Source organism: Phocoena phocoena, chromosome 1, assembly GCF_963924675.1.
Source record: "Phocoena phocoena chromosome 1, mPhoPho1.1, whole genome shotgun sequence".
NCBI classification, from domain to species: Eukaryota; Metazoa; Chordata; class Mammalia; order Artiodactyla; family Phocoenidae; genus Phocoena; species Phocoena phocoena.
Genome location: NC_089219.1, coordinates 138564390 through 138576634, shown reverse-complemented (window position 1 = coordinate 138576634; position 12245 = coordinate 138564390). Strand labels below are relative to the sequence as shown.

General features: G+C 43.9%; 1 protein-coding gene across 1 annotated transcript in view; it reads right to left on the bottom strand.

The window, feature by feature from the left end:
* The window catches only part of NPL (N-acetylneuraminate pyruvate lyase), a 37919-nt gene extending 35604 nt beyond the window's left edge, over window positions 1–2315 (bottom strand). The window contains exon 1 of the mRNA XM_065876683.1: window positions 2311–2315. The gene's annotated coding sequence lies outside the window, so the exon portion shown is untranslated. The remainder of the gene's footprint in view (window positions 1–2310) is intronic.
* Window positions 2316–12245: the final 9930 nt, after the last annotated feature.

The window sequence follows — 12245 nt, the reverse complement described above, 5'->3', positions numbered from 1 at the left end:
ACCAGCTGGGTGACTTTGGGACTGTTATTTAACCTCTCTGTGCTTTAGTTTCCCCTTCTGTAAATGGGGATAACAAGCATCATATTTCACAGGGTTGTTGAGAGAATTAAATTACTTAATTCTTGTAGAATGATTAATAGCAGTGCCAGGCACATAGTAAGTACAGGTTCGGTCCCCTCCATGAAGTCTTGTCTGCTGACCACAGGACATTAGCAAGTAGCATTCCTTTATCAGCACACTTTTTCCTGTCATCTCAGCTCCACTGGTACCCGCCTCTCCAACCCTGGCTACTCTTTTCTATTCAGAGTCTAAGTCATTTCAGTTCCAACTGTTATCTTCTTTCCCTGCAATCCTTCTCTCCCGCCTTACTGCCCCTCTCCTAACTTACCCTTTGTTACCTCTTATCTAGACCATTGGGCACAACTCCATGTCCAAGGGGCCCGTAGGGACTCAAGAAAGTTCAAGTGATAAGAGTCCAGAGAGCTAGGTTCCGCATTAAAAGTCTCCTAAATTGGAAAGTACTAGGCTGTACACCCTAGATTTCCATATTCTTGTGCTTTTGGCTGCATTTCTTTCATATTTAGAGCAGTTACAAGGATATTCTTAGGATGGTCAAAAGCTTGGACTGGCAGATAGATAGATAGATATAGATATCCATATATCTCAAATTAAGTGCACTTAAATACAGTTTGATTGGTTAAAGATATGGGGCCTGGGAGTCACTGCCCTAATCTCAACTCTCTTCTTCAAAATAGTCAGGCTGCCAGAGTAACCGCCCGGTAGCTCAGACATTTCTGATCTTGCTTTTGCCCTGCCGGAAAAAGGCCAGTTAACTTCTTCCCAGCTTCCCCAGGACAAATACCAAATTCCATGGTCTGGGTCTCCATATAGATGTCTTCACACCCGAAGTGCACTAGCCCAGTTGGTCCCCACTGCTACCTACCTTGTGCTGGCTTGTCCGGCTCTCCCACCCGGAATGGCAACATCTCCCACTTCAGCTCCTTCAGTATAACCAACTTTCAGAACTCACCTTAAAAACTAGAGAACATTCTCTGATTCCCTAAATGAAAATAACTTCTTACTCTTCAGAATTCCCTCAAACGTTTGTTTTTCATTAAAAACTTTACATAAGAGATATTTAGCAAGGTAGTTTTGGCTCGTCCGTCTAGAGTGTAAGCCATCAGGGGGCAAGAACAGCTTCAAAAATCTGTCTTTGCACAGAGCAATACACCAAGTAAACGAGCAAAGACTGCTGGCTTTGTAAACTGTGAAACTGCTACAGGAAGAGATGGGGTAAAAAATCACAACAACCGTAACTGAGAATGATCCAGATTTTGTGAATTCGAGTTTTAAATAAAAACTGGGTAAGGTTATGCTTTCAAATTCGTCATAGTTTGTATCAAAAACAAATAGAGGGCTTCCCTGGTGGCACAGTGGTTGAGAGTCCGCCTGCCGATGCAGGGGACACGGGTTCTTGCCCAGGTCCGGGAAGATCCCACATGCCCCGGAGCGGCTGGGCCCGTGAGCCATGGCCGCTGGGCCTGCGCGTCCGGAGCCTGTGCTCCGCAATGGGAGAGGCCGCAACAGTGAGAGGCCCACGTACTGCAAAAAACAAAAACAACAACAAAAAAACCCACAAATAGAATGTTCTCCAGCCTAAGGCTTAATATGAATTTAGAATGTTACTACTGAAACACTTGGGCAGGGCCTATTACTCTCGAAATCTTACACCTTTATCCACAGACAAGAACCCTTAGTGCAAAGAATTCAGGTTGCCTAAGTCAAATTCTCTTAAAAGGTAAAAGTTAAAAAAAAAAAATCTCTGGGGAAGGTGGAGGAGGAGGATGCAGCTCTGGGCATGAGGAATCACTAGAGAGAGAAATATTAATACTTGGAAAGGAAGAAACAAATAGAGAACCTAAACAAACAAAAATGCAGAAATACAATTTCCCATCAAATGAAGGGACTGTATCACACTTAATCACTAAACTCTCTTCCCCCCAGTGGCTGCCTCTGATCATTTTGAAAAAAGGATCCTTAGGGCCCGGCTCTGTGGTCTGGACAGAATCCAGGGGAGTGGGTCCCTCCACCCCGCCCGTACAGACACTCGTCCGGGCCGGGAAGGTGTCACGTTCACACTTCCTCAGGCTCCATTTCCCAGCTCCCCTGTCTTGCCCTTTGCGTCCGGCCGTCGGCGCCTCACCCACCGCCGAGTCCAGTGCCCCGGCCCTCTACCCCCGTTCCCTGGCTGTCGGTCAGTCTCTATCCGTCCGTCCGTCCGTCAGTCCACGCCTGCGTTGCCGCTCTCACCCAGACGCCGCTGGTTCACCTCCGCCGCTGCGCGCCGCGCTCCCAACCGCGCTCTTTATCGCCGGGGCCGCGCACCACGTGCCCGCCCCGCCCCGGGGCCTTGGGGCTGTAGCGCCGCCCCACGCTCCCAAAGCGTTAGGCAAAGGTGGAGCTCCCTGTTTTTGAGGGGGCCCCCGAACGCCGGGGCCTGAATGAACATGGGCGCGCAGTCGCAGCTTCCTGATAGTTGCGAGCATCTGAACTTGCACTTGGGTGCCCGCAGCGCGTGCTCACCCGCGGCTCGGCTCTGCTGCAGCCCCCCTTCTTCTGCTAGGCCTTTCCTAGCACTTCCGCGTCCTGGGCTCTCTTCCGTCTTAACTTTTCTTCTGTCCAGGGCCCTGCAACAACAGGTATTTTGTGGTCCACTTGCAGGAACGTCAAGAGTTTATTTTCTAATATCAAGTGCTGTGTTAATCAGAAACACAGCCATAAACAAGTCCTCAGCTTTCTCTTGCTGATGTGAATTAACCTCAAATTTCTATAAAAGGCAATGGCTGATGCTTGTTTCATTTAGAAAAAAATGAATTTCTCAAAGTGCTTTCTGGTTTGCAAAGTGCTTTTATATCCATTAGGATAATTCTTTCATTGCACACAGCACCAGAAATTAATTCATTAATGAATTCATAAAACAGTTCTGTGTGGTGGGTACTATTTTTTAAATTCATATTTTACAGATGAGGACGCATTCTCCCATTTTATAGATCAGAAACCGATGTTTAGACAGTTAAGTGATTTGCCAAAGGCCATAGACCCAGTGAGTGGTTGAGCCGTAGGTTGATTTCAAGTAGTCTGGGAGCTGTTACTATTAACTGCTATTCTGTTATCCTGCAAAAAAGGAAGGAAGGAAGAAAGAGTCCTAGTGACACCTATTTGTTTTGTAGTGTTAAAAAGAATATTATATTCCAAGGGGACAATGTTAGTATTTTTTTAGTCATATTTTAATATATGCAAAATTAAGTATTTCAACACCCAAAAGATATAAGCCATTAGGGTTAATATTGTCAGCCAAAAAGCCAGTATTCTGAATATATTTTATATAATGTTTTATAAATAAATACATGTTTATATAAATGTTTATATATATTTGGTAGTACACAGCAGTTCCTTATTATAATGTGTTAGGATTTGCTAAGAAGCAGATGCTAAAATGGGAGTTGCTGTGCAGGGAGATTTTTGGGGAGAAGGAGCAGGAAAAGGCAGGGAGAGCCTTTAGGTTGTCATAGAGGGCTGACACCCTTGGAAGGAGAGATGGAAAGAAAGAGGGGAGGGTAGAAAGAGTCTCATTAGAATGGAGGGCAGTGCACATCCCAGTATCCACTATCTGCCCTGAAGAAACTCACAGCCTCTACTGTGAATTGTAGGAAAGGCATTTATTTTAAAAAAAATATACAGACCTGTGCAAAGATGCTAAGAAACCCTGAGGGGAGACTCTCAGTGGGCTAGTTGAGTGGGTGTGTGTTTATGTGTAAGTGTGTGCATGATGAGGCAAGAGAGTGTTTCAGGAAAGTCTTCCTGCGGGGGAGGTGACACCTGTCCTAGACAATTGAGTAGGCCTTAGAAGGGAGAGACAATAAAATCTCACTGCTGGCCTAAAGTCCTCTGACACTTTTCTGATGAGTGGCAAGGGCTCTGTGACATTTCATCTCTTGTTATCCAGTATTATTTAATCACCTTTATTAACTTTTCATGCTTTTGTTTCCTGCCCCCTAACACCACTGTGATGGTGCTCCAAGCAGGCACCGGGTCCTATTTCTTTGTTTTTTATTTTTATTTTCCCACAGTGCAGAGAGCATAGTGTCTGTCCACCTGCAGGCCAGGAGTGTGGGGTTTGGAGGCATTGACTCCCTTCAACTCTCCTTTGTTTTTTAAAAAATATTGGGGTTCCACATCATATTTTGTTCACTGTAACTCAGGTTTGAAACTCGGTGATGTAGAGGAAAGAGCTTGGGGGATATAGAGCACTGTAATTGATCAGATTGGCCACATGTTCCATCGTTGGATCAGGATGTGGAGCCAGGCTCCTGGACTGAGGTAAAGGGTGGTTTCCCAGAAAGGTTGCACTCACCTTCTTGGGAGGTTGCTGAAAGGTTCTAGAACCAATTTGAATGTATGTGTGTCAGGGAGGGGGTTTTCCCACACTGACAAGGAGCAGTTCCCTGACACCAGCTGGGTATCCTGTAATTTAACTCAGTTCTTACACTGTTAACCCAGAGCATCAGATTCCACAAGGGTTCAGTCCTGCCCTCCACTTCAGCTGCCACTTTAGAGCCGGGTTGATACCTGTGCTTCTCACCAACTGGCTGTAAATCAGAGGTTCCCATGACCCCCTCCTTGGGTTGGATTAATTTGCTAGAGGGGCTCATAGAACTCAGAGAAACATTTTCCTTACTAAATCACCGCTTTATTATAAAAGCATACAACTCAGGCACAGCCAGATGGAAGAGATGCATAGGGCAAGGCGTGGGGAAAGGTTGACGAGCTCCCATGCCTCCCCAGCTGACCACTCTCTGAGTGAAACCGAGCAGGGCCCTGTGGGCCTCCAGGGCACGGAAGCCACTTTTTGTCCCCTATTTCTTTTTTTATTTTTATTTTTGCGGTACCCGGGCCTCTCACTGCTGTGGCCTCTCCCGTTGCGGAGCACAGGCTCCGGACGCGCAGGCTCAGTGGCCATGGCTCACGGGCCCAGCCGCTCCGCGGCACGCGGGATCCTCCGGGACCGGGGCACAAACCCGCGACCCCGCATCGGCAGGCGGACTCCCAACCACTGCGCCACCAGGGAAGCCTCCCCCATTTCTTATAGACCAGAGTCCAGCCTCCATGACCTTCCCTGAATTCCAAAGGGCAGATCTGAACAGTTGCTAATCAAGAGAGAAGCAGCCAAGAAACCACCTGAGGCAAGATTAAAAGGACCAGAGAAACTCATCAAGATTAGGAGGCCCCGGGGCTTCCCTGGTGGCGCAGTGGATGAGAGTCCGCCGGCCGATGCAGGGGATGCGGGTTAGTGCCCCGGTCCGGAAAGATCCCACGTGCCGCGGAGCAGCTGGGCCCGTGGGCCATGGCCGCTGAGTCTGCGCGTCCTGAGCCTGTGCTCCGCAGCGGGAGAGGCCGCAGCAGACCCGCGTACCGCAAAAAAAAAAAAAAAAAAAAAGGAATCCCCTGTGTCCCCCTTTGCCTGGCAAAGTAATAAAGCTGTTCTTTTTTTACTCCTCCAAAGCTCTGTCTTCGCATTTCTATTTGGCACTGGTAAACAGAGGCCAGGTTTTCAGCAACACCAGCACCTCCGTGTGTTCACCAGCACAGAAGGTCTCCAAACCCTGTCCTTTGGGGTTTTTATGGAAGCTTCATTACACTGGCAAGAATGATTAAATCATGGCTATTGGTGATTTGAGTCAACCTCCAGCCCCTCACCTCTCCCTGAAGATCAGGGGGTTGAGACTGAAGGATCCAACCCTGGAATCACAGGTTGGGTCTCCTGATAAGAAGCCCCCATCCTTAGGTGCTTTTCAAAAGCCACCTCATTAACATAACAAAAGACACCTTGATTGCTCTCAACACTTAGGAAATTACAAGGTTTTAGTCACTCCATGCCAGGAACTGGATGAAGACCAAATATATATTTCTTATTATAAATCACAATATCACAGTTGCCCTTATCAGAAAAGAAGAAATGGATTTCAGGCAGCTAAAATACTGCTACATTAGGGCACATTCATGAAGGAAGGAGAGCGTAAGTTGGATCTTGAAGTGTTGCTATCCATTGTGGACCAGAACAGGTCTGTCCTTAGGTGAGCTAGAGTTGTTTCCATTCAGTGTAAAGAACGTATAACCAGGTTATAGTTATGAGAATTTCTCTTGGAAATTCTGGCCTTGCAGGTATGTCAGAGGGGCTGGTAGAAAAGCTGGAGTTCATTTTGCATCTTGTCAAATGCTTGTTCTGCATCTATTGAGATGATCATATGGTTTTTATCCTTCATTTTATTAACGTAGTATATCATATTGATTTGTGGATGTTGAACCATCCTTGTGTCCTTAGAAGAATCCCACTTGATCATGGTGTATGATCCTTTGGACATTTTGTTGAATTTGGTTTGCTAGTATTTTGTTGAGGAGTTTTGCATCCATGTTCATCAGAGACACTGGCCTGTAATCTTCTTTTCTTGTGTTGTCTTTGTCTGGTTTTGATATCAGGGTGATGTTGGCCTTGAAAAATGAGTTAGGAAGTGTTCCCTTCTCATATTTTTGGAATAGTTTGAGAAGGATAGATATTAAATCTTTGAATATTTGGTAGAATTTACTTGTGAAGCTGTTTGGTACTGGACTTTTCTTGGGAGCCTTTTGATTACTGTTTCAATCTCTGAACTAGTGATCAGTCTATTCAGATTTTCTATTTCTGATTCATTCTTGGAAAGTTGTATGATTCTAAGAATTTGACCATTTCTTCTAGGTTGTCCAATTTGTTGGTGTATAGCTGTTCATAATATTCTCTTATAATCCTTTGCATTTCTATAGTATCTGTTATTTCTCCTCTTTCATTTCTGATTTTATTTATCAAGGCCTTCTCTTTTTTTCTTAGTGAGTCTAGCTAATAGTTTGTCAGTTTTGTTTATTTTTATGAAGAACCAGCTGTTAGTTTCATTGAGCTTTTCTGTTGTCTTTTTAGTCTCTATTTCATTTATTTCTGCTCTGATATTTATTATTTTCTTCCTTCTACTAACTTTGGGCTTCGTTTGTTCTTCTTCTTCTAGTTCCTTTAGATGTGAAGTTAGATTGTTTGAGATTTTTCTTGTTTCTTGAGGTAGGCCTGTATTACTATAAAATTCCCTCATAGTACTACTTTTGCTGCATCCCATAGATTTTGGAATGTTGTATTTTCATTTGTCTTCAGGTATTTTTTGATTTCTCCTTTGATTTCTTCATTGACCCAATGATTGTTTTGTAGCATGTTGTCCAGTCTCCACATTTTTGTGATTTTTCCAGCTTTCTTCTTGTAGTTGATTTCTAGTTTTATACCTTTGTGGTTGGAAAAGATGCTTGATATGATTTCAGTCATCTTAAATTTGAGACTTGTTTTGTGTCTCGACTTATGGTCTATCATTGAGAAAGTTCCATGTGCACTTGAAAAGAATGTATATTCTGCTGCATTTAGATGGAATCTTCTGTAGAAATCTATCAAATTCATCTGGTTTAATGTTTCATTTAAGGCCAGAATTTCCATGTGGACTTTCTGTCTGGATGATCTATTCATTGATATAAGTGAGGTGTTAAAATCTCCTACTATTATTGTGTTGCTGTCAGTTTCTTCCTTTAGGTCTGTTGATAATTGTTTTATGTATTTTGGTGCTCCTATGTTAGGTGCATATATAATCACTGTTACGTCTTCTTGATGAATGGTCCTCTTTATTATCATATACTGTCCATTTTTGTCTCTTGTTACTTTTTTTGGCTTGAGGTCTATTTTGTCTAAGTATGGCTATACCTGCTTTCTTTTGGCTGCTGTTTGCTTGGCATATCTTCCATCCCTTAACTTTTAGCCTGTGTTTTTTTTTTGTTTGTTTTTTTTTTAATTAATTTATTTATTTATTAATTTTGGCTGTGTTGGGTCTTCGTTTCTGTGCGTGGACTTTCTCTAGTTGCGGGGAGCGGGGGCCACTCTTCATCGCGGTACGCGGGCCTCTCACTGTCGCAGCCTCTCTTGTTGTGGAGCACAAGCTCCAGACGCGCAGGCTCAGTAGTTGTGGCTCACGGGCCCAGTTGCTCCGCGGCATGCGGGATCTTCCCAGACCAGGGCTCGAACCCGTGTTCCCTGCATTGGCAGGCAGATTCTCAACCACCGTGCCACCAGGGAAGCCCTAGCCTGTGTTTATCTTTAGGACTGAGGTGAGCCTCCTGGAGGTAGCATATAGTTGAGTCTTGTTTTTTATTCCATTCAGCCACTCTGTGTTTTTTGATTGGTGAATTCAATCCACTTACATTTAGGGTGTTTTGGGTTTTTTTTTAAACATCATTTGGAAGCTTTTTTTTCCTTAATAAATTTATTTATTTATTTATGGCTGTGTAGGGTCTTTGTTGCTGCGCGCGGGCTTTCTCTAGTTGTGGCAAGTGGGGACTACTCTTAGTTGCAGTGTGTGGGCTTCTCATTGTGGTGGCTTCTCTTGTTGTGGAGCACGGGCTCTAGGTGCGCAGGCTTCAGTAGTTGTGGTGCGCGGGCTTGGTAGTTGTGGCTTGTGGGCTGTAGAGCACGGGCTCAGTAGTTGTGGTGCATGGGCCTAGTTGCTCCTCGGCACGTGGGATCTTCCCAGACCAGGGCTCAAACCCGTGTCCTCTGCATTGGCAGGTGGATTCTTAACCACTGCACCACCAGGGAAGCCCTGGGGTGATTACTGATAGATGAGGAATTAGTACCGCCATTGTATCTTTTGTTTTCTGATTGCTGTATACTTCCATGTGTTTTTGTCTGTCATTTTGGTTTGGTGGTTTTCTGTGATATTTTTCTCAGTTTCTAGAGGGATATCTCTTGAAGGGAGAAAAGTCCTGTGCATAAACTTGGTTTCAGAGAACCCTCTGGGGTCACAGGAAGGGAAGGTGTTGAGAGCAGTCATGCTCAATGTCTCCTGGCTCAGTCCTTTGGTGAACATCCACTGGGTTCCTAGGGAGAAGGAGCTCGAAGGAAAAAAATCAATTGAACAGAAGAAATGTACTTCCATACTTGTCCTTCTTAAGTGGGGATCTGTGATTCCAGTTTTTTAAAATAAGAGTTTTATTGAGATATAATTTAATAGTATACATTTCACCGATTTTAAGCATGCAGTAGTTCAGTTGTCTTTACTATATTCAGAGAATTGTGCAACCATCACTACAGTCAATTTTAGAACATTTCCAACACCCCCAACAACCTGTACCCATTAGTAGTCGCTCCCTGTTCCCTCCCTCCTCCCTGCCCCCAGCCCTAAGCAACCACTAATATTTTTATTTCTATAGATATGTCTGTTTTGGACATTTCATATAAATGGAATCATTACAGTATGTGGTCTTTTATGTCTGGCTTCTTTCCCTTAGTGTAAGTTTTTAAGTTTTCTCCATTTTGCGGCATGGTTCAATTCTTTGTTCCTTTTTATGGCCAAATAATATTTAATTGCATGGATATACCACATTTTATTTATCCATTCATCAGCTGATGGAAATTTGAATTGTTTCCACTTTCTGGCTATTAGGAATAATGTTACTACTGTGACTTCAAATTTTCAACCTCCTGGAATTTTGTGGTGTCCTTTTCCCAGTAGAGTTAGATTACAGTTTATAGTCAGTATATAACTGGCCTCTCTTTAGTTCCTTGGAAGCCCCAAGTTCTTACCAAGATCAAGGCTTTTACAGGTGCCCAGGATGCTCTTCATCTGGCTGATTCCTACTCACCTTCAGATCATGGCTTCAATGTAACTTTCCTAAGAGTTAGCTCATGCAGGCCCTCCCCATCTAGGTGATGCTTTCCTCCTCAAAACCCCCAGTGCTTTCCCTTCCCATCACAACTTATTAGTATGTTTAGTTCTCCCTATTAGTCTGTAAGTTTCTTGAAGACAGTAGCCTGTCTGTCCTATTCCCTGGGACACACATAGTACTACACATAGTGCTACATGGCAGACACTCAACAAATAGTTGAAATAGTATGGAGTGCAGAATTGATGTTGATAACCGAGAGCAGTATGCTACTAGCTCTATGCCCTGAACACAGACTTCAGCACTGATGGGAAGGGGCTGCCTCCTTGTTGACTGGTGTTGATTCAATAGTCGGGACCCTTGTAGCTAAGAGGGATGGTGTCAGCACAGAAGAAACTTGGGAACACCAAGGACACAGGAGCTGGATGAAGAGGACAGTAATGCCTCTCTGAGAGCAAGAAGGAAGGGATTCCTGGCATGGATTAAACCAGGGGAACATTGCCTTGTTGCTGACTTGGAAACCCTCTTTCTGTTCTGTCTCTGGACTGATGTGCTAGTGGATTTTACACATTGTTTTGTCACCACCTAATAGTAGGAAAACCCTTTGAAAATTTGGGCCTCGTTTGACTACTAGCAAGGGTGAATCATGAGAGTGCTATAGGTTGAAAACAGAAGAGAAAGTTAATAATGGGCTTTTTTTTTTTTTTTTTACGGTACGCGGGCCTCTCACTGTCGTGGCCTCTCCCGTTGAGGAGCCTGGGACGCTCAGGCTCAGCGGCCATGGCTCACGGGCCCACCCGCTCCGCGGCATGTGGGATCTTCCCGGACCGGGGCACGAACCCATGTCCCCTGTAGTGGCAGGCGGACTCTCAACCACTGCGCCACCAGGGAAACCCTTGGCTGGGCTTCTTCGACAATATTCAAATAATTACAGAGGCAAGACTTCCTTTTGAAGGATGTTCAGCCTGCATTAGCTGTTCCCCACATGAACCTTAGGCCTTTGGGAAACACACAAGTGAGTCTATTCTACTTGTGACAATAGTCTGTAAGGTTCCCCAGAGATCTCAAAGAGAAATAAGCATGTCTTCCAAAGCATCCCGAAGCCCAGTAGCAGCTTATATTATGCGTAAGGTTAAAAACTCACCACTAGATGGCAGTCTATCAGCAGAAATTGCTTTCTCTTTTAATGAATACTTTCTGGACTGAAAGTTTCTGGGAATATCAGTAAACAGTAAAAATATTAGCTAATCTTTTCTTTCTCCCATTTCCCCATCCTCCTTTCCCCCAAATCTATGCAGATTACATCTTTAATTTTAAATGTTTTTAATCCTTGTTTCTCTCATTAATATAAAAAATAATGAGAAAAAAAAGATGTATAGAAACACAGAAACTAGACGTGGAAAATTCTGTTTCCCCACCCCACCTACTAGCCCTTTGGGTTTTGACGATGAAGATGACTATAAGAAGAGGTATATTCAGTGGTCTTGACCTTTTGATATGTAGAGGATACTTAAAAATCTGGTTCAAGTCTATAAGTATTTTCTCTCTCAGGGAAAAAAAAAAATTCTATGCTTCCTTTCAGCATTTGAGGTGAAGATGGAGCAATTAGGAGAAATACATTTCGGCTGTTTTATGAAAATTTATTATATGTACCTTTTGAATGAAAGGAAACTCCCTGGAAGGAATTCACTGAGGTAAGTGCAGTTCAAACTTTTTTACCCAAGGCTGGTTTGATTCTGGATAACATCTGAATTTAGGTGCCAATAGTTCAGGTTCGGGAAGGCTTAGGCCTCCTCTGTCAGCTGGTAGCAGGGACAGGAGCCCTGATGGCCTCTGGAGGGGGACTTGGGGAGGTTTTGCTGGTCCTGTCCCTCCTTATTCTTTCTATCCAAGCCGTCAGGGCATCATTATCCTGGTCCAGCACTCTCAGATTCCAGCTTTCTGTGGTATTTCCACTGTCCTCATTGGTCAAGTTCTTCTGGGTCTACTGGAAAGCTCCCATAAGTTATTCCAAAGTGTTACTCTTTATTCCTGTGCCCCATTTCTCAGGTTAGGTACCTTAGTTATAGCTAAATTATGTTAGCTCTGAAAGTAATACATACAGACTATATTTGGTCATGCATGTAAAGGTGACCAAAGTGGGTCAAAAAAAGCAAAACACAGAACCGTATTCAATTCTTCCATCTGTATTAAAAGAAGTAAAGGTGTTTGTAGGGATATACCTGTACATGCAAATAAGTTATCTAGAAGGATAGCAGTGATGTTCAGAATACTTAACAACTGGTTCAGCATTGGCAGACAGGGATGGCTGCTGACCTTCGAGCTGGAGACCCCCTAGTATCTAAGCTTTAACTCTTTAATGATTGATTGAAATTCTGGGCGGCCAGCACTCCACGGGCTCAAAACAGTGGCTATTTACCAACCTGAAGGGAAATATTTAACTATTTTAACCACCTGTGGATTAT